This window comes from Cryptomeria japonica, chromosome 7, assembly GCF_030272615.1.
Source record: "Cryptomeria japonica chromosome 7, Sugi_1.0, whole genome shotgun sequence".
Classification (NCBI taxonomy): Eukaryota; Viridiplantae; Streptophyta; class Pinopsida; order Cupressales; family Cupressaceae; genus Cryptomeria; species Cryptomeria japonica.
The window spans coordinates 490,939,101-490,962,405 of record NC_081411.1 but is presented as its reverse complement, the minus strand read 5'-3'; positions in this window follow the sequence as shown (position 1 = coordinate 490,962,405).

Below are 23,305 nucleotides of genomic sequence, written 5' to 3'. Positions count from 1 at the left end.
TCACTCCATGGGGAACATTCGCATATAACCGTATGCCTTTTGGTTTAATAAATGCTGGAGCCACCTTTCAAAGGGCTATGGATTCCTCTTTTAAGGATTTTTGAGACAAAATTATTGTTGTTTACCTGGATGACCTGACAGTGTTTTCTAAAAAGAGGGGGAATCATCTCAAGGATCTGAGGGGAGTTTTGCAGCGTTGTCGAGAGCATGGAATCTCCCTGAACCCAATGAAGTCAGTTTTCTATGTAACAGAGGGCAAATTACTGGGACACATTGTTTCAAAAGAAGGAGTCAAGATTGATCCTGAGAGAGTTAATGCAATTCAACGTCTCAGTTTACCTTCAAATAGGACTGGTGTAAGGTCTTTCTTTGGTCAAGTGAATTTCTTAAGGAGGTTCATTCCGAAGTTTGCAAAAACTACCAAACACATTATCAGCTTGTTGAGCGAAAAGCATCCTTTCAAATGGACTAAGGAGGCCAAAGAAGCTTTCAAAAGAATCAAGTGTTCACTTGCTAATGCACCAACTCTCATCAACTCGGATTTCAAAAAGAATTTCATTATATATTGCTATGCCGCCAAACATACGATGTCTGGAATACTGTTGCAAATGGATGAATTTGGGGTCAAAGCACTTATAGTATTCATGAGTGTTCCACTCAAGAAGCATGAGATTAAGTATTCACTTTTGGAGAAACACGCCTTTGCTATGGTCAAGGCTGTGAAACAATTTCGATATTACATTCTACACTCTCACTCTTTGGTTTTTGTTCCAGACTCCGCAGTGAAAAGCATTTTAACTCAGCAAGAGGTCAAACTCAATAAAAGAGCAACTTGGGTAACAAAAATCTAGGAATATGATCTAGACATTCTCCCTACAAAGACAGTCAAAGGATAAGGCTTATGCAAGTTAATAGCAGTAAATGAGATGGAAACAGTAACATAATTACCATTGACTCTGTTCGTTGGATTGCAGGATACCTGGTTCTCTGATGTGGCCTACTATTTGACCTATGGCTGCTGCCTGAGTCATTTGTCAGCAAAGGAACAAAGGAATCTTAAGTTAAAGGCCACTAATTATGTTATTTGGCAGGATGTCTTGTACAAAAAAGGTTTGGATGGAACATACTTGAGGTGTGTGGATAAGCCTCAACAAAAAAAACTTCTGGAAGTCTATCATGATGAAGCCTGTGGTAGACACTTCTCATCCTCTGTCACTGCTTTCAAAATTTTAAGGAATTTCTTTTATTGGCCCGACATGTTTTGAGATGTGTATATTTATGTAAAATAATGTGAGAAATGCCAACTCTTTTCCGAGAAGCCACATTTAGTGGCTCTGCCTTTAAGGCCTGTGGTGATTGATGAACCTTTCAGACAGTGGGGAATTGATTTCATTGGGCCGATAAACCCTCATTCCAGTGCTGGTCATATGTATATTTTGACAACAACTAACTATTTTACCAAGTGGGTGGAGGCCATTCCTACTAAACAAGCAAAGTCAGAGGTCGTATGTAACTTTCTCAAAGATTGCATCCTGGTCCATTTTGGGGTCCCTCAAAAGATTGTTGCAGATAACGCATCATATTTCTCCTCTGAAGAACTAACCATGTTCTACTATGAACATCAGATTACTCTCTCACATTCTTTTGATTACTTTCCATAGGGTAATGGATTGGCAGAATCAAGCAACAAGAACTTGGTTACGATTATGAAAAAGCTGGTGGATGAAAATGCTCGAAACTGGCATAAGAAGGTATATGAAGCTTTGTGGGCAGACATAATCATGCTTAAAAGAGCCATTGGAATGGCACCTTTTGAGCTTGTGTATGGGATCGGCGCAAAACTTTCTTTACCCCTGGAATTGTCAGCAGCCAAGCTACAGATAGTAGTGGAGGATTCTTTCTTTCAGAATGCTCTAGAGAAGAGGGTTATGTACCTAATGAAGCTAGAAGAAGAAAGAGAGATGTTGGTGGATAGAATTACAGAGCATCAGAGCAGAGTGAAGATGGATTTTGACATGAGAGCTCATCCAAGAGGTTTCCTTGAAGGAGATGAGGTACTGTTATGGGATAAACGGAAGGAACCAAAGGGTGCGCATGGTAAATTTGACTCATTGTGGAAAGGCCCATTTAGGATCTGTGAAGTGGTGGGACAAAATGCTTTTAGACTGAGCTATTCTGATGGAAGCTTATGCCCTATACCTATAATGGGTAAGATCTCAAGCTTTACAAACTGTGAGTCCTGTGGCCAAGAATTTATGTATATAGTAGTTTAGGTGTTTTGTTTTAAGTGTCTGTTTAGGTGTGAGTCCCCTTTATTCCCCTATTTACTTTTGGTCATGCGAACCAGAGATTTAGAGTTATTTGCATTCTTCTTCGCAAACTGCAATCCCCATTCAGAGCCAATGTTACCATGTCATTCTTCCTTCGTAATAACAACAAATTCCTTTTTTAAAAATTCCTTGCGGAGTCCTAGTCTTTCTTGTAATACCTCAGTTCAAGCCCTTAGTCCGTTTGCAAATCGTCTTCCAATCAAAAAAAAATTGCTGAGTTTTAGTAATTGGTTGAACTCTGTGAACACTTTGAACCATCTTGAACCAGGTTCAACAGGTTCATTTAGGTTCCATAGGTTCCTAAGTGTTCAGGGGATTTTTCATACTAACATTTTCTTTAAGTGTTTTGCAAGGCTCTTTAAGGTTTCTTGTTCGGTAACGTGTTACGTCATCTCTCTCCAGGCATTGAACTCATTGAACCGAGTTCAAAAGGTTCAAACATGTTCAACATGTTCAACACAACACAAATGGTCAGCAACTTGGCTTAATTAATACTCTCAGAAAGGATTTCCCCTAAGCGCAGTGTATACCTTGAAATACTTGAACCCCAATGAAGTCTGTTCAGGATGTTCATATGTGTTCAAAGTTGGTGGGTCCCATGGGTTAAATGATTTGATGGTGCATTGATTGCCAAATATGAGGAAGGTGAACCATATCTTAAGTGATGTCAATTGTTGGCTTTTCGAAGTAAGTAATCATTTCAGGAACTGGTGGTTACTTCAAAAATGCTGCCATGCATTTAAAGCATGCGTGCAATGTCCAATCCACAAACTTAATACACTCAAATTGACAATTGGAATTATTGCACTTAATAGTTCCATATCATTGATCTCCCTATAAGGTATGAAGGATTAACTCTCCAAAAATTTGTTCCTCATTGTTGAGGTGTTATTTTTCCTGGATAGAAGTTTTAATCGCCGGTAGTCGTTTGGTTGCTCAACTGTGAAGGTGAGTCCTTTTCTTGTTCTCTCCAGTAATTTTTACCTGTATTTCTTCTCTCGTAGTAGGTTTGCTGCAACAAATTAAGGCTTATCACTTTGAGTTATGAAGTCCACACTGCACTTGTTCGAGAATGTTTTTAGCCTCGCATGTACAGAGCCCATAGTTAGCGATACCGACCTTAAAGGGGAGAATCTTGAAGTTTTAAAAGAAAGGGTATTCAAGGGAATTGATGGTTATTTTGGTGTAGAGATTTTGAGTAGCGGTCTCATAGAGGCAACAACTTTTCCCCCAGCCATCCCCTGCCCAGAATTGGTTAGGGAATGTATCGCTAGGTATGATCTAGTCTCTGAGACCATTAGAAGAGACAATGGTGAAACCCTTCTTGCTATAAAACATGAAGTAATTTCCTCTGTTTTCAAGATACCTGATTACCATTTCCCCAATTTTTCCCCTGCTCAGTCAATCACTGAGTTCAACGTGGACAGAACCAGACACCGAAATAATGTAGCAAAATACTGGCTGAAAGTTCCTCAAAGGGGTGGTTCCAGGTTGCCCAAGAATCCCAATAAAAATCACATGATGCCTCACATTCACGATGTCATGCTTTTGTTGCACCGAGTCAGAGGCTCTGCAGAAGCCTACAGTTTTGATGACTGGATTTATTGCTATGTGTAGTTAGTACTAGAGGGGAAGCAATACCTTGATTGGGCAGAACTGATTGCTAATTCAATGAGGGAGCAATTGAGTATGGCTAAATAGTTTAAGTAGAATTTCTTCATGTCTTCGTATCTTGTATACTATTTGGCATGTGTTAAGGAGCTAGTTGGAATACCAATACAACTCACAGAGGAAGATGTTCCCGTGTATGATTTTTATCCCATGCTGCAAAAGGATAATGCCTTGCAGGATTTCAGAAGGGTACACAATGCTTTCTGGGTAATTTGTGCTATGAATTGAAAAATGTGAAAACCAAAAGAATCTCTGAGGATGTGCAGATGTTGATAAAGAGGTTTGGCAGTTTCTTTATCCAGTTTCCTCATTTCTGCTATATAAGAATAGGTGGCTTTGAAGAGGAACCTTTCAAACTCCCTCATTTTTGTTCAAATTGCTTTGTTTTAGCAGAGATATGTAGGCAGCTGACCTCTGTGGTTAAAAAGCTGCAGCCCAGGGATAAATGGGAGGGTCATTTTCCCATCCAATTAGGTTTGTTGTCCTGCAGTTCAATGTCGGACACCTTGAGCATTGGAGCAGATCTCAAGAACTTCAATTTTCCCCTGTATCTCGAAAGAAAAGGTTTTGATAATAAGGGTTTTTCTCGAAGTCTTGGTCTAATGCCATATCTCCCAATGCCATAGTTAGAGGACTTCTGGGAAGATTGTACTGATGAACTTGAGGTGTTCAAAAGGGGAAACATGAGGATGGTATTAGAACAAGTTATTTCACTTCAAGTAAAGCTGGACATTAAAGGGATCGAAGAGGATTATCTAGAATTGTTTGATCCTGGATACTTAGCTCGAGCAGAAACTGAGATGCCTTCAATCAATTGGGATGAGGAAGAGGAAGATGATATACAACTAAGAACCAAAGGGTTCTTGGAGAGAACCGTGGCGTGGGTTGCTAGGAAAAAAGCAGCAAAATTAGGCGTCAAGTTTGATCCTATGAGAAGTAATGAGGTTCCTTTGCGTTCACCAAAGCATTTTTCTAATAATGCTTCTATGCCTATTCATGCAGGTAAAGATAAAAAGTTGCCTCAGTTTAGACACAAGCCTAATTTAGCTTTGGATTTCTATACTCCTCGACATACCCAGTCACGAAGTGCTGCTCAGAGAAGGATGGATCAAGCTAAGGATGCAGAGGTGAAGGATATGATTCTTGATGCCCAAATATTTGAAGTTGAATACCTAGATAGCGATGTCGCTAATGGCCTAGAGTCCCATGCGGTAACCATTTCTATGACACCACCTTCCAAAGCCATCAAAGGAACAACCAATTCTAGTGCAACTCCCAAGTGGTTAACCACTTCAGGAAACAAAAAGTAGAATTTCCTTCCTATGACTATTCCAATTCAGGAGATGGTCATGAAGTATATTGAGAAGGGACCCAAGCCGAAAAATTTCAAAACAACTGCTCGTCTAGATAATGATGAAAGAACCAGAAAATGGGTCGCTGAAATTGCCTCATACAAGCCCAAGGATGAAAACAAGGAGGCCAATGCAGATGATTTTGAGATCACTAAGGTGGAGCTGGGAAACATGAGTAGGGACTCAGACAATCATTTCTTCCAGGTATCGGCAAAGAAAATTCTCACCAGATCAGAGAAAGACGGGTGGGAAAAGAGAGAGCTAAAGTGACACATAAATATTCTTGCCCAATTCATTGATAGCATTGGTTGTTTTGGGGTACTCCCTATATCTCATGCTATGGAGAAATTTCACTCGACTTCCCCAGAAAATAAAAAGTTAATGAGCCAGGTTCAACGGGCCAAAAGTATTGTATAGGCCGTGGAGAGATGGATTGAAGGAATAGTCAAGGATGGAGAGAAGTATATCACTGACTCCCAGAAGTTATGTGATGAAATACAGAGCCTCATCACAGAAGTTCAAAATCAGATTTCACCATGGGTGAAAGAGGAACACAAATGGGAGAACGTCTTGTCGATGTTCATGAAAATAGAAGAGTATGGAGTTACCCAATTTTTGACAGAGCATTCAATCAAATTGGTGACAAATGAATGTCAGCTCTTCATGTTGGAAAAGACTATAATGTGGCAGGTGCTTACCTTCAAGTCTGTGATCTCTGATGCTAAGACTTCTGTGTATGAGCTCCAAGACCTGCAATGCAGTATAGTTAATGACAACAAGGTGGTTAACCCTGACCACGATTGGCAGTTGGGGATTTGCTGGCTGAACACGCAAGATGCGATTAAAGTTTTCTGAATATACATGGAGAAAATCAAAGCCAAGGGCAATTTCACTCTAGAGGATATAACATAGGTTGCTCGGATCGAGTCCATGACCTTTATTGGTAACGATTAGTTACCAAAACATGCCGAAAAGATGGTGAAGCATCGGTGGAACAAGGAAGCGGAAAAGGAAAAGCTCAATGCGATGAAGGTTCTGAACCAATCTATAATCCAGGAACTCACAACTACCCATGACGCCCAGAAAAGCGGAGAAGAAGATGATGATGGGAAAGCGGCATAATGCGTTGATCCAGGCCTTGTTTTTGTTTATGTGATTTTCATGTTTATGCAAAGACTTCGGGACATCTGTCCCAATTATATCTTGTTAGTTTCATAACTGTTTTGGGGGAGGTCGAGTTTTCAGGGAGATCTCCCCCATTCTAAAAACTATAAATTAAAGGAAGATAGATGGAATAGGGGTTAGATTATGTAAAGAATTTTAGTTAATTTTTGGTTTTATATTCCTCTATTTTGTAAAAGTCCTATTGGGTGGAAGGAAGGATCAGATTTTCAAATCTAGAATTGGAAAGGATTTATAGATGTATTGTCGTGCCTTTGTCGCATTATATATATATATATATATATATATATATATATATATATATATAAAAGATCATACTGTTTTGGGGAGAAGGAAAATCTGTGGGTTTTGAATCTATGTAGACACATATCTTTGCATATGTTTATCTAATCAAACAACAGTAATGACCTTTCTACTACAGAAAATTATTATTTTTCTGGGACTCCTTCCTATGAGTGTTTGTTTTTAGGAAAAGATTTGTGCTTCAGAATAGATTTGGTTTCTCTTATCTGTTCTTTTCTTATCTGAATTGTTGGAATGGTGTTCTGAACTTTGTTTTAGTTACTTCCATCTCTTGTGTTGAAAAGGTTGGAAAGATAATTTTTCTCTGAAATATGTGTGAAATATTGGCCTCTCATCCAAGAATGAAGTAGGTAGCCTTACATGCTTTCAGGTTAAAATCATACTACTCAAATAAAATTAATTAGATTATTCCTTGAATAACTAAAATAGGGAGCTATACCTATGGAAAATTCAGAGGGAAGTGGTTTATATAACACTTGCCCAACTGTTTAGTTGAACACTTGTCTTTAAAAGAAGGCGACAGAGTTTGAAATTGATCATTTTTAAGAAAGGCAAAATCTGTTCACTAACAGTATGTCTTGTGTTTCATGTATGCAATAAACCCCACCATGTAAGCCTATGTCACCAATTAGGCAATTTGAGAAGCCAATTGGCACATTGTGGTAAAAAGGGGTAATAGATGGTCTAGATTTGTGTTTGATAGGTTTTAGACATGTTTTATGTGTGTTTGGTTGGTCCATGTATGTGGATCCCAACCTTAGAGAGTATGACAACTTTTTGATTACAAAAATGCAACTTTTGTAGAATGCAACTTTTTGTGCAAAAGTGTAACTTTTTGTAAATCGGTTGGGGGAAGCCTTTCAAAGGCTCCAACCTACTCCAAATTCAGTGGGAAACCATTGGAGAGTTGTGTAAGCCTTTTGGGAATGATTCCCAAGGTTGCTGATGTTGGAATTGGAGTTTGAGAATCAATAATACACAAAATACTATAGTTTTCCCAATAATTCTGAGTTTGCAGGAGTTGTACGTGCCTGTACAGATTGATTTGGATCCCACCATTAATGGAGTAGACAAGGAGATGAAATAGATTTATTTTGGTGGAGGTCAGAGATCTTAACTATTCTAGAGTAGAGACAACCCTCCATTCTTCTGACAGTAACCCGAAAATTGAGGGTTTGGGGAGGGTTTTGAATAAAAATGGCCTTATCTTGCACTCCAGTGCATTAGAAGACTCTTCCATTGGAGGGATGCAAGATAAGCCCCTGTACTTTAGGTTTTTCATGGTGTGTAGCAAGGGAAACTTTGTTGTGTGGAGAAAAGAGAAAGATTAGGTAGGCATCTCTATGTGACTACCTTGGACAAGTTTTAGGACAGTCATCATAAGTTGTCATAGTAGTGGATTCCAGGTGTGTAACCCTAGAATTAGAGGTTTCCAACTATCCCCCACATTCCCATAGAGTTTAGTTTCCATTTGGTGTACCGGTAAAGGTAGTTTCTTTAGAAAATAGGGCTAATTGCCCCTATTAGGTCTCTTAGCCTCTAAAGGGAACAAACATTGAATCTACAAATCTGGCCAAACCATTTTGGGGATCAATACAACTTCTAAAAGGGTGTCTGAAACACTAAATTTTTTGTATGGGTGTTGTGTGTGTGAAAAAGTGAAAATAGTCTGATAGCTGTAGGGACAACTCTTCAATTAAGTCATTATATGTATGTTTAATAAATCAATGATCAATAAATAATAAACCATAACAAAGCGACTAATTTCCTTCTAAAAGATGCGAGTATAAGATTTCTCTCAGATTTTTATAAGCAATACCAGTGACTAGACTACACCGAGACGAAGGATTTAATCTATATGAACATGATATTAAGCTATATGGATGCAAGATGGATGAATAATTCAAGCAATGATGGATTCAAGCATTATAGAGTAAACTAAATATGCAAAAGCTAAACTAAGATGCAATAATCTCAAAAAGCAAGCACAGGATCTTCAATGACTCTAGAGAAAAATCAGCATAATAATAATCTCCAAGGTATTTCTCAAATATCTCTGGGGTGATTTGAACGAGAGCAGAAGGCTGAATTTATAGAGAATTTGCAAGAGAGATCAAGAAAAAGCACAATTTAGAATTAATTGAATAATTGAGAAATCAGGTTCAGTTAACTTCGAGATAGATTCCAATTATAGTTTAATTGAAATGCATTTAAATAATAAGTTCAAGTTGCATTAGAAATAAGAATTAATTAATTCCATGCATTTGTGATAAAAATAGATAATTCTTTGATTTATTCAAGAAAAGAGTCTTTTTAATGCAACTGAACTTCTTTTTATTAAAAGCTTGGAGTTCCAATTTTAGAGAATAATTCAATAATTGTTTTTCTGATTTCAAGTTCTCAATTTAGGAAAAGAAATAATATCTCAAGTTTGATTTCTCTCTCAATTCTTTTATTCTATTTTCAATTTAACTCTTGCTTTGTGATAAATTAATTTTTCTTTTGTAATAAATTAATTCCTTTTTTGCATGATTAAATGGCAAATTTATTAATTAATTAAATATGCTAGGATATTTAATAAATTAAATAGGATAATTGATCAAAATGATATTATTGGAATGATTCAATTCATTAAATAAATATTTAATTAATATTGAGTAATTGACTTGTCATGTGACATTTGATGATTAAAGAATTAATAATGTGCTCAAAGTTGATTTAATTGCCTTTGGTTAGGACCTTGGTGATGTTGTCGATATTAGGGGCCCATGGTTTAGATGACCAATTTTAGGGTATTACATTTGACCCTCTTTGAATTAATGTGCGAGTAGCGCATTGGTTCAAAGAATAGTTGATGTCTAGAAGATGTCAGTTCTGAACTTGATTGATCATGAACCAAATGAAGAGAAAGGTGTTTAGCTTGATTTGAAGTGATCAAGCTGAACAAAGTTGATAAAAGTGATACCAATCACGAACTTGATTGAACTAGGAACGATAGAGAGGAAAGATACCGAACTTGAACTTGATTGATCAAGAAGTGGATCTTACTGATCTAGAACATGATTGAGCTAGACACAGTGAGTGAAGATAAAATCGATCTTAAACTTGATGGATCAAGATACGATGAGCGAAGATAAACTATCCAGCTTGATTTGATGCGATGAAACTGAACACCTGCTTAGATTGAGTGTGTGATCGAAGATACTCTTTAAACCCTTGATTGAGTTTAAACGAATAATCAACTTGATGTAAAGTGACGAAACTAATTAATGTTAAGATGAAAATAATATCAGCTTGGTTTGAAGTGATGAAACTGATATGCCCCTAGCGATTGATACGATTCGGATGATCAAGAGATCTCAACTTGATGTCAAGCAATGAAGCTGAGATGCCCCTTAGCAATAAGAATTTGATTTTCTTTAGTTGAAAAGATTTTTTTTTGCTCGACTTTGATGAAGATTTGAAAATTTTCTCGACTTTAAAGATGTGAGGTCATGAGGTCATGAGTATGCCCCCTCGGGAGTGAAATTGAAAGATAGCGAGAATACAAGATTTTAGGCAATTTTTGGCGATGATTTTGATTTGAGCATAGATTGATTCTGAGGAATTTTGAAAATTCGGCGTTGATTGATGAGAAATTGAGATTCAGCATTGATTCATGAGAAATTGGATGCAATTTGAAGAAAGAATGAGATTTTGATGAAAAAGCTCTAAGTGGTCCAAATTGTGGAATTGACTAGGAAAATGATCTCATATTTCGATTTTGATCCCAAAAATGGAATCAGAATGGGCAAATTAGCTAAGGGTACAATTTTCATGTCCATCAAAGCAAGTTGAAAAATTAGGGTTTTGGCTATATGTGGGGTAAAAGTTTCATTTTCAAATCATTTTAACCCTCCAAGTTTGAAAATTCGAAAAGCCTTCTGTGAATAAAAATGGTGGTTCCCACTCATATGCATTGATTCGAGCGCCAGGGATGATATAATTGACCTTGGAACTATGAGCCAACGGTAAGTGATCTATCTCAAGCCTATTTATTGTTTCAGTTTTGAATTTTTTTGTTGAATTTTTCAATTTTTGGCACGTTGAAGTCAGGGTTTCTTGTTTTGTCGTACGAGATAGGATCCTGTCTCATATGAAAAACTGATGAAGTCTATTTTTTTGTTTTAGACCACCAATTTGTTCATTCTAGGCCTACCCTTGTATCGTACGAGAACATTCAAAAGAGCCCCTTTTGTCGTCCCAAGGCTATTCTTGTTTCGTATGGAAGTCTTTTGTCATACTAGACCTATTTCTAACTCATATGAGTTGCTGCCTCTACTGTGTTTTGTCATTTGAAAAACAATGAGCATTTTTGAAGGTGCAAACTTGAAATTCTAATTTTGCAGCTGATGTAGTTGAATTTGCATGATGTCTTGCTTCTCTTATAGGCTGATTTGAAATGTTTCCTAATGGTTGTTTGTTTGATTTTTGTAGGTTCAATTGCCTCATGTTCTTTTCAGATGTGTCTACCCACTGACGATGACATTAATGATATTAGTTGTCAGAGGTTGACCGGGCACATATTGATTTATGCAGATTGACCCACCTTCTTGATTTACCTGATATCCGTGTGAATCATGGAATGCTGATTGTGCTTGTAGAGAGATTCCATTCTAAGCATAACACATTCCATTTGCCAGTTTGGGAGATGACCATCACTCCCGAGGATGTTTATGGGATTATTCGTATCCCTTTTGCTAGAGGGAAGGTTGATTATGATGTAGCACAACTTCCAGGGTTACTTACTATTAGACATGTTTTCAAAGATCCTGACATTTTGACACGTTGTATCAGTTGGGACGTGATGATGACTAGGTACAGTGAGGACTTTCCACTGGCTTGTGTCTTGGCAGGTTTTATCGGCTTCTTTCTGATGTCGGACAGGAGATAGTAGGGTTTTTTGTGTGGATGGGGCAGGATGTTGGAGAGGCTTATTGAGACCCCTTAAAGATTAGGTTGGGGCTCTTGTATATTAGCACATATGTATCGTGAGATGCATGAGATTGTCTTCTGGGAGGGGAAGAGTATGGCTGCAGGAGTTTTGATATTACAAGTATGGGCTTGGGAGCACCTCCCAGTTTGCAGGCCAATTCTAAATGACGACAGAGATCTTGCTCAGCCCATTGTATATAGATATTCAAGATATGTTACTCAGCCCCATCTGGGCAAGACAAATTTTTGGAGATGGCAGCTGGATGATTTGATAGCCATGACATGGAGACCGTATAGAGGTCTAGAGCCATGGGATGATTGGAGGGTTGTTCGCAGGGATTTTTTCGTGACTCACCCACTCATCGGTAGGTCACAGACAGTTGTAGAGCAATTCATTGTTTCCCAAGTGATGAGGCAGTATGGTAGACCTCAAGGGATCTCACAGGAGTACACTGCATACGCGCGTTATGCAGATGAGGAGAGGCGGGGATGGGCACCGAGACTATCTTATGCCTTGAGTATGTAGGAGTTAATTGGGTTACAATGACTCAAGTGGGACTATAAGGATGAAATTGCAGATGCGGGGGTATTGCCCTAGTATAGGGATTGGTTCGAGCAGCATCCATTCCCTAGATTTATGGATCCAGCTAAGCAGGTACCTTGCATAGAGGAGATAGAGGATGATGCCCCTACACAGGGTCAGGGATAGGGATAGAGATAGGGACATAGAGTGGAGGCTTTGAAGCGAGCAAGTGGTGATCCTGGTGCTAGTAGCAGCAGGTTTCCAGCTGGAGGTAGTAGCAGAGGGGAGAGGGTGGAGGTGAGGAGGAGCGAGTAGCTCCGAGACAAGTGAGACAGAGATGGGAGGATCAGGGTGGAGCCAGAGGTGGAGATGGTGGAGGAGATGGGGGTGGAGAGCCTACGAGAGAGCAGGGGGCCGATGCAGCTCAGTCGATGAGAGCACGCCTAGCGGGTTTGTAGTCATAGCTGACAGTGGCACAAACTGAACTAGCGGAGAGAGACCAATAACTAGCTAAGCTTAGGGCTGAGCGAGATCATCATCTTGTGGAGCTTAGAGCAGAGTGTGATTGTTAAGTCACGACGATGAGGGCAAAGTGAGATGCTCTTCAGCAAGAGGTTTTGCACCAGACCAGTCAGGCAGCTTATTACGTTGTAGCTTACAGCGTAGCTGTTCCTATAGCGCATGAGGTTGTACCCTACTCGGAGTACATGGCACGATCTGAGGGAACGCGAGCACCTCATCAGGATCTCGATCAGCAGGCTCCACCTCCTCCACCAAGTGATGAGGGAGAGGCTGAGAGCTAGATTTTATTTTTGTAGCTCGGAGATTTTTTGTAGACACACCCATTTTTTGTAGCCCTTACGATTCTTTCTCTGATGGGAGTTTGTATATGTCAGTTGACATTATTTTGTACCCTCAGACTTGATGATTATATATATACGAGATCTGATTGGACTTCATGGTACCTGTGTCGATCAATTATAAGATGTCTTCTATATGTTTTATTCTATATGTATGCATTTTTTATTTAGCATGGATGTATGTAATGCAGATGAATATGAATGTTTTTGTTTCTTTTCATATGCAAATAAATGATGAAAATGAGTAATGCAAATATATATATTTTTTCTCTCTTTTTATGCAATAAGATGAATGCAAATGTATGAATCTATATAAGATGCTTATGTATGCAGCTAACATCTTAATACACAAGTACTCGATCAGAGAAATGATGAAAAAGAGACCGCTTAGCTAAGAAATGATGATGCATCCAACTCTCATTCAGAAGATAAAGAGATTATTACCATACTGAAATCACTCTAAATTCACAAAATATAGAATGAAATGCAAAATGAGATGCAAAATGAAATGCAACCTAAACCTAGTCATTGGATTTAAAATACTTAAGTTTCATCACTGAGCATAACAATCATAACAGAGAAATTAGAGTTCCTTTCTTTTCATGTGCAATATTAATTATCTTGTCCACAATGACCCTTTTTTTGTTCATATCCTTGGACAGATTACGCAGGGACCCAGATTGCATGATAAAGAAATTCGCTCAAAACAGACAAAGAAATGATGGGAACCTCCCTGTAGCATACAAATAAGCAGAGTTGAGGTATGTGTGGCGATTTCACCTTGATATGAAGGCTCTTATCACAGACACCTAGCTTATTAGATGTTTCCAGATCATCAACACCACTCCTACAAGCAGAAAACAAAGAAAATATTATGCCCCCAATCCTTGCTCCTCTTAGTCAAGATAGACTTCCTTGAGTTACTCAGAGGGATAATAATAAAAAATTAATATAAAAGACACCATACAAAGTAAATTTTCATTCATAGCTCAAACTGTTTAGTGATTGTTTTCAATTTTGTTGTTTTAATTATGTACTCAATGATAAAAACTCTTCGGTAGTTGGGAGACAGGTAATTGAATCAGAGTGGACGACCAGGTTTCACTAACAGAAAGATGACTTGGTTGATACTGCTTAGGACATTTAAATTGCTCTGTTGATTAACCTAAGACTAGAACATTAATCAGTTTCAAGCCACGAGGGTTCTAACGAACCAGAATGTCACAAAAGTGACTGAAATATATGTACAGGTGATAATAAAGATGCATGAAAGTGGGAAACGCCAATGTTGCATTGATAGATGGAGCATTGAGTGCAAGAGGCACCTGTTTCACAGGTTTTCACGTACTTGGCAGAGATTCATTTTTTAACCAAGGTGCCTGTTTACCAGGTTTTCACCAGGGCATTCTTTTTTTCTTTTTTTTAGGACTTTTTATGATTTTTAAAAAAAAAAATTTCAGTTGTACGGGTTGCTTGGAGCAGAGAATGCTAAGTGAAGAATTTCTTCAAATGGATGGTGTTAATTGGTTCATGGAGTTGTTCTCCTTCCGATGTTGAGAGCTGATAGGAACCATAGCCAAATATTGTAGTAATGATGAAGGGACCCAGCCAGTTGGGTTCAAACATCCCTTTGTTGTCTCAAAACTATTATTTTTTAGGATTTTATCTCAGAAATAGGTCACCAACCTGAAATTGTTTTTGTCAAACCTTCTTGTTATATCCTCTGGACATTCTCTTTTGATACACTCTGAGATGATCAAACACCACTTGTTGACGTTCATCTAGCAATTTGAGTTCTTGCAATCTAGATATCCTATAGTCTTCATCAGTAACAAGACCTTGCAAAGAAACTCTTAGAGATGGTATTTCTACTTCAATAGGTAATACTACTTCAGACCCATACACCAAAGAAAAAGTGTAGCCCTAGTAGGTGTTCTGATACTCATTCTGTAAGCCCATAATACAGGATTGAGCTGTAGATGCCAATCCTTCCCAGATTTGTTTACTGTTCTGTGTAAAATAGTCAACAGGTTTTTGTTAGATGCCTCAACTTGTCCATTACCTTGAGGGTAATAAACAAATGACCAGTGTTGTCTAATTTTGAATTTCTCATAGAGCTCGTCCAGATCTTTATTCTTGAATTTTCCTCCATTGTCAATCACGATGGATGAAGGTATCCCATACCTGCAAATAAATGAATAGAGCTACTTGTTTATTGGTTGCTTTGATGAGAAGAATAATTTCTACCCACTTAGTGAAGTACTTAGTGGCAGTTATGATAAACTTGTGTCTGTTGGATGATGCAGGATAGATCTAACCAATGAGATCAAAGGCCCATTGCTGGAAAGGCAAATGTGTGATAAAGGGTATGAGATCCCTTGCAGGAGCATGTATGAGATTTCCATGTAGCTGACATTTCTCACAAGTTATAGAAAACTTTATAGTGTCCTTCTCCATGTCTGGCCAGTAGTAGCCAACCCTTAGTAGTTTCCGAGCTAAAGTAAGACCATTTGAATGAGATCCACAAATACCTTCATGGACTTCTGATAATGCACGTTTAGACTCTTCAGTTTCTAGACATCTAAGCAATGTACCATCCAAACTTTGTCTAAACAAATCGCTAGCAATGATGACATACCATGAAGCATTTTGGGTTAAGTTTCTTTTCTCATTACAGGTAAGATTTTTTGGAACAATTTGGTCACGCAGATAAGAGTAAATGTGGTTATATCAAGATGAGTCATGTCCAATAATATAATAGACTATTTGGGACTCAGAGGAATCATAGGTAGGGTAATGTAACTCTTCCACCAGGAATTCAAAGAAAAAATTAGATTCCTGTAACTCAGGTATAGATGCCAAGGTGGCCATAACATATGCTACTCTATTTTCTAATCTGGGAATGTGCTGGAATGATACAAAATTAAAATACTTCATGAGATCATCAACCATCCTCTTATAAGGCATCAATTTCTCATCTCGAGTCTGATATGTATCATTGATTTGATTGATAATTAGTTGAGAATCTCCATAGATATATAACTCCATAACCTTCCATTCAATAGCTAGCTTGATCCCATTTATCAAAGCTTCATACTCTGCAATATTATTTGTGCAAGGGAAAAGAATCTTGTAAGCCTTCGGGATTGAATATTTTTGAGGAGTGATAAATAGTATTCTACAACCAGAACCATTTTGGGTGAAAGATCCATCAAAGAACATCTTCCATGATTGTTGAGTAAGGTGCATTATTGATTCATCTGGAAACTCTATATGCAATGGTTGAGTGTCTTCAAGTGGAGCTTCAGCGAGTTGATCTACAATTACTTGTCCTTTGATGGCTTTGTGTTCCACATATTCAATATCAAACTCTATAAGTACCATGACCCATTTTGCCAATCTTCCGGTGAGTGTTGCTTTGCTGAGAAGATAGTTGAGCGGATCAATCTTAGCTACTAGCTTGATGGAATGTGCCAACATGTACAGTGTCTCAATTTTTGTGATGCAAAGACCAATGCCAAGCATGATTTTTCTATTATAGTGTAGTTCATTTCATAAGACACCAATGTTCTGTTGAAGTAATATATAGCTCTCTCTTTTTTATTTTCATCTTGTTGTGCCAGAAGTGCCCCCAATGATGAATCAGTGACTGATATGTATAATATCAATGGTTTTCCCTGAATTGGTGGCATCAATATTGGTAGATTGGACAAGTACTATTTCATCTGCTAAAGGTGTTTTTCACATTCTCGATCCTAGTTGTATATTACTCCTTTCCTCAATACTTTTGTGAAAGGTTGAGCTTTGTCTGCCAGCTGAGAAATGAAGCATCTCATTCATTGGAGACGTCCTTGTAAACTTCTCATTTGACTGATGTTCTTCGGAGGCAGCATTTCCATTATAGCTTGGACCTTCTCAGGATCAACCTCGATTCCCTTATTTGAAATGATGTAGCCAAGTAGTTTACTAGATGTCACTCCGAATGCACACTTTTTTGGATTTAGCCGAAGTTTGAATTTTTCCATTCTATTTAGTAAAGGGCCTAGCTCTTGAATATGTGTGTATCTCTTCATATTCTTTACTAAAGTGTCATCAACATAGTCTTTCATATTCTTATGCATCATATCTTGAAATATAGTTTTTACTGCTCTTTGATAAGTTTCTCTTGCGTTCTTCAGCCCAAATGGCATGACATTCGAGCAAAAGGTTCCCCATGCACTGAAAGTTGTCTTTTCTTGATCTTCAAGAGATATTTTGATCTAATTATAATCAAATAATCTATCCATTAGTGAGTGCATCTCATACCCAGTAGTCATATCGACTATCATATCAATGTTTGGCAATGGAAAGTCATCCTTTGGACAAGCTTTGTTAAGATCTCTGAAGTCTATGCAAACCCTAATAGATTTGTTTGCCTTTGACACAGGTACTATGTTTGAAATCCATTCCACATAGTCTATAGCTTTGATAAATCTATCTTTTAACTATTTTTCTAGCTCAGCTTTGACTAGTAATGCCACGTGAGGGTGCATCTTACGGAGTTTTTGCTTGATTGGTTTAACTCCTGGTGTGATAGAAAGATGATGCATGATAAGACCAGGATCCAGGCCTAGCATATCAGAGTATGTCCATGCAAAATTGATCTTATTTTCTGAAAAGAGTTGAGTGAAATCTTTCAATTCTTTCACTGATAATGATTGAGCTACATGAATGATGTGTGGTTTCTCTTGACTCCCAATGTTCACTGGTTGAGTTGGCTCAATCAATATAGAAGATCTCTCCTAGAAGTGACTTGGCAGTATATCAAGTATCTCACCTTCAGGTGCCTTAGAGAGGTTTTCACCCTTAGGTACGTCCTTTATTTTCTCTTTTTTAGATTTTGACACCGCCACAATGTGGTTTTCGCCATCAGATCTTTTATTTTTATTTTTTTGGTTTTTGCAACTAAGATACTTGATATAAGTTTGTCATGTTTTCACTCTGTTCACTGGTGGAAGAGTACACGGGTTCAACCGCGTTTAGGTAATAAGCTAGCGTAGAGTCACTGGCAAAAGTAGGTACATTCATGGGTTGGTCATGTAGACTACAGTCAATTAATTCGGGATGTACCAATGATAGAGCATGGACAGGTTCAAGGGAGTTCACAGTATTGTTATCACAACTGCAGATTGAAAAGTCGAGTTCCAGAAGGATACCTTGCGTAAATGTCTCGAGACCAGGAAAAGTCAGAACATGATTATTAAAGTGCACGTTAATATTTAGTCGACCTAATCCAATAGACCTACTTGTGGCATCATTCTCTATGCCAGGCTGAACTTCATATCAAGGTTTGACAGTAACAAGATTAATAGACAGATTCTTGCCATTTATATCAGAGGATTTAGAGTTTGATGTTGAGTAGATATTATCATAAACAGGACTATTGTCAAAGTCATTGGATGAAGTTTCCGAGTCTTCTTCAAGAGGTTGAGTGAGTGTATGTATGGTATCAACACCAACATCTTTAATGCTGCAATTTCCTTCAAGATTTGTCTCATTTAGCATTTGTATCTGACACACCCGTTGACATGATCTTGATGGTTCTGTGACTCCCTTTCATCTACTCCATTTAGCTTCCTCTGGACTGATGACTAGTTATGCTTCTGTAGCTTCCAATTCTTCTTGTGTAATCCCATACCTAATTTTTTCTGTCTTATTAGAGGGGTACATAATGGATGAAAAATTTTCTGGTATTCTTCCTTCCTTCAACACTTGTTCATAGTCTGCTTGTCTTTTTCATCTGATTTTCTGTATCTCCTTTTCTAGCTTTAAGCACATCAACTCTTGAGTATCATCTATGATACCGCTAGAATCTTCTGGAGTTTTGGTACTGGATGTATCTGAGAGGTGGTCTGGACCCCATTCATACTCATTTGAGTCAGTCTCTAAATCATCTACTTGCTGCCTACTAGTGTATGTGACTGGAATTTTCAGTGGTGTAAACAATTCTCTGATTCTTTCTACTTCATCTCTTATATCCTCTAGGACCTCAACTCTTTGTATTGTTGTAGCCGACACCATCAGAACTTGAGTGCAAACTGTTTCTTCTTTCTTGATTGTTGATTCCTCTTTCTCTTTTACACACTCTGCTTGAGTTTGTTGAGTGTTTGTTTCCTATAATATTGAAGGCGATATCCTTTTCTGCCACTTAGATTTAGAAGCATGTTTTTGGTCTGATGTCTTTTTTGGATTGTACCCCAGTCCAACCTTATCATTTGTTGATTTTGTTTACAGCTGAATCGGTTTAATAATACCCTCTTGATGTTTTCCTAGGGGACCAGTACCTGAATATCCCATGTGTTGAATCATTATATAGCCTGTACCATATTGTGTTGAGGAAATCTCATAATGTCGTACTTCTTTGTTTTCACTATCTTCCTTAAAAAGCCATTTTAGAACAACATCTTCTTCTATTTCATCTGCCAGGGAAGTAGAAGATTGTACAAAAAGACCATCATATATGATATTCAGAGTTGAAGTCTAAGTTTCAATAGCCTCTGATGGTTGGCCCAACTATTTTGGTGATTGGGGAAGAGAGACTAATGAAAGTACTGGTTCTATCTTGTATCCATCCATGCTAGTATTGGTAATTTTCAATTTCTTTTCCAAGTCTTTCATCGGGGCTTATGAAATTTCATTTGTAGAGACTGCTCTATTATGAGGCACAAAGGTATCAGCACCTTTTTGTCAATGCATTACAAGGGACATTTGTATCAGCAAGAATACTGACCTCAACTCCGTTATAAGGAAATTTTAAGCATTGATGGTATGTAGATGGAACTGCCTTCATTTCATGAATCCACGACTTGCCTAGTAAGCTATTGTATGATAGAGGAAGATCAAGTACATGGAAAATGACATCTCTTTCTACAGGTCCCACCCTAATTGGTAATGATACCTGACCTTTAGAGGTCCTTTCCTCTTCATCATAGGCTTTAATTGTTATTTTCTTGACCAGATCAATGATATTTTTAGAAAGTCCTAGTTGTGTAAGTAGTTTGTAAGTACAGATATTCAACCCCACACCTCCATCTATCAAAACACGTTTGACTCTATGTTTATGGATCATGGCTTCAATGTGAAATGGCTGGTTATGTGGATGATTTAGCGAGTTGTCATCTTCTTTAGAGAAGGTCAGATAGTGAGGTAAAGTCAGATGACCCACCATGGATTGAAACCGGTCAATGTCTAAATCTTTTGGAACATTACGTTGTCCAAGATCTCTTTGTGAGTAGAAGAGTTTTTTAGTAATTTAGGGATGGAAATTTGAGCATTTGTCTTTTTCAACTGTTCAACAATGCTATATCCAGAGGATGATGATGAAGTTAGCCTTTTAAATTTATCAAATGTTGATTCTTTTTGTTTGTTTAACGAGGCTAGTAGGTTTGACATTGTTTGAGCTGGAGTTGAAGAACTAGCTCCTTGGAGAGTGACTTTCTTTTGGGAATGGGTGATAGCCTTTTCATATCGTGATTCATTTTGTTTATCTTGGATTATAATCACATTGCAATATTCAGATTGGGAAGGCTCAATCATGTTGATGACGTTGTCATTGCTGGTATAAGTATAATTTACTTTGGCACCTCCTTTAGTCTTTGAAGAATCACCTTGTTTGTAAACATGTAAGGGATCCTTAAAAGCTTTATGATCAGCATTTGTTGGGTGATTCCCAACAATAATTTTACCAACGTCTATGAGATCTTGAATCTCGTGTTTGAGCTTCATGCAGTTGTTTGTGTTATGACCTTTATTCTGATGGAAGTCGCAGTATTCATTTTCTCTCCACCATTTTGGTTTGACTTCCAGATCATATGGCCTAGAATTGTCTGGTAACGTTATCAGGTTGTTAGCTAGTAGAGTTTTGAAAGCGGATTCATATGATTCTTCAAGAGGAGTGAATTCTCGTCTAGGTTTCAAAAGCCAAGGTTTCTCTTTGAACCACTCTTTTTCTTTCTTCGGAGGATTTTCTGTTGTGGTTTCAGCTACTTTGAGTGCTTGTGTGCCATTAGCCAAGTGGAATATCATGGGCTTTGAGTTGGTTTTAACAATGTCTACTACTTCATCATTAACAATGTTCTTATTATTGTCTTTGCTATACTTCCAATACTTGTTCTTCTCTTTAGAGCTAGATCTTGGTTGTGTTTCTTTCCAAGGCAAGATATCTCCTTTCTTTATAAGCACATCTTCCATTCGGATAGCATTATCTACCATTTTGTTAAATGATGGGTGTACTTGCATTTGGATACTATATTTCAATTCAAGGACCAGATTTTTCTGAACATCTGGGATAGGCCGTGAATACCTAGAGAACATCTTTCTCCAACGTTGGAGGAAAGTGAGAAAAGGCTCCCTTGTTTTCTATTTGGTGTTGCAAAGTTTGATCATAGTGATAGGATGTTGAATGTTGTAGGAGTATTGTTGTAAAAACAATTGGATTAGTTCTTCAAAAGTTTTTATCCCCTTAGGTAGACTTGAGAACCATTCCATAGCTTGTCCTCCCAAACTCCTTGGAAAAAGGCGCATGAGATACATTTGATCATGCATGAACTCCATGCAGGCAGCACAAAATTCTCGGACATGATCTTGAGGATCTGAAGTACCATCATATTTGTCAAATTTTGGGATCTCAACTCTTGAAGGGAATGGAGGCATGTATAGGTTTTTGTCAAATGGAAATGGGCATATTGTCTCCAGAGAATATTGTTTTGGGGATTTATCCTTTTTTTTCAATTCCGTGATCTTAGTCTGTAAGGCTAGTAATTGTCTGTGGACCATTATTATGGGTGATTCTTCCTTTTTAGTGACGAGGGTCTGAACATCATATCCAGTAGGAAGTTTGGCACCTTGTTTTGCTAGCTCTAGAAAATAGTCTTCTTTTTCTCTAGCCATGATAGCCTTCATCATTTTTCGGAAATCCTTATCCTTTTGACATTTATGAATATCTTTTTCGGGAGGTTCAAAATCTTCAACTTCACTTGATGAGGGATAATTATTGGTTTCATGAATACTGAGGTTGTCTTCATCATTCTGTTCTATTCTAGGTATAGTGGGAGATACAGGCTCATCATAAACTAGTATCTCTGATGATGAAGGTTTGTCAGTCAGGGGATCCTCTTCGAAAAATGGATTATTTTTATATGAAAAGGGTTTCCCTTTTCCTTTGGCATCTTTCTTACGAGAACTCCTAGTTTGAGTAGGCATTTTTATTGATTGGTGTGACCTAAAGTTGTTTGTGATGCAGAAGTCAAGATCAAATTCAGAGATAGTTGTTCAGTTAACATATTTTTTGAGAGAAGCAACTAAGATTTAGTTTGGTTTCAGGAACGATCTATCCTATATAAGATGTTTATCTAAGTTGATCCGAGAGAAGTGACTAAGACTCAGTCTGGTTTCAAGAAAGATCTATCATGTATAAGACGTTTATCTAAGTGACTTAGGTTTGATATGTAGTTGATTGAACTAGCTGAAAGATTATCGATAAAATCATGCAACACAAGTGGCAGGGGTACACTGTCTTGATATGTTTATGCTCGGGATGATGATAACTAGAATTATGCTCATTGTAGACTATTTTAGGAAAGTTTGACTATTCTATACTGACAAAATCAAAGATTCGTATGACATGCTTCTTAGGACCAGACAACAATTCAATAGGTTCAAGATGACAATAAACAGCATTTCGTACGAGTTGCTGCCTTATACCGTACGACAGATGGGTATGTCTAGAATGATAGACTGATCAATGCATTGTTTTATCGTACAACACAAGATGCAGGCTCAAATGATAGATTTCTAGGACTAATGGCATTTCGTACGACACATAATATGAAACCAGATGATAAATCAGAGGAATCGTACGACTGTTTGCTGGACAGAGGCAAAAATTTTGAGTTTTCAATGACTGAGTATAACTAGATTTAAGATGGACTGGGTTTTGATCGCTGACTGACGATGAGTTGTTTAGAGGTGGATTGATTTTTTGATTGTTGAGGTATACTTGTTTGTGACACAGACAGAGTTTTGACTAGGATAGACTAGTTTTTTTTTTTGTTTTTTTTTGGACAGAGTTTC